Here is a 560-nt window from a genome sequence, read left to right as displayed (position 1 = left end):
GGTTTTTTGAATGCAATGCTTAGTTGACCGCGATAGTAATTAGATGAGCGAGCAGGTCCGAAAGTGCGTTTTAAAGAGTCTGTCAACTCGTCGACTGTGTTGTGGATCTCGTCCTCAACGGCTAAATAAGCATGTCCAATCAGTTTGTTTCGTAACAGTCGGACTAAGTGATTTTCGTTCGTCAGGGGGATGAGCTCTTTTGCTCGTTTGCAAGCGCGCGCGAACTGCAAAACAGGTATATTATGCCCGTCGAATTTAGGAACAAGTTCGAGTGCGTCTCTGATAGATGAATTAGAATAATGAGGTCCTGACGGTGGTGCCGGGGGACTTCTAGCACCTGTCGGCGGAAAATTGAACGACGAATACGAATTGTTACGCAAAGCTATGTTTTCTCGCACCGGGTTACTGGGGGTTCGCGGTGAGGAGGCGGTAGAGAATGTTCTCTCGTTAAGGCGTCTCTCTAAACTTCTAATTTTCTCGTTTAAAGAGCTTATGGATGGGAGCTCTCGTAAAGCGTTTAGCAATTGAGTGGTCTGTCTAGCGTCCATGTTAAGAGTTTC

The sequence above is a fragment of the Wasmannia auropunctata genome, unplaced genomic scaffold, assembly GCF_000956235.1.
Source record: "Wasmannia auropunctata unplaced genomic scaffold, wasmannia.A_1.0 LD336088.1, whole genome shotgun sequence".
Classification (NCBI taxonomy): domain Eukaryota; kingdom Metazoa; phylum Arthropoda; class Insecta; order Hymenoptera; family Formicidae; genus Wasmannia; species Wasmannia auropunctata.
Note: the sequence above shows the minus strand (reverse complement) of the source record.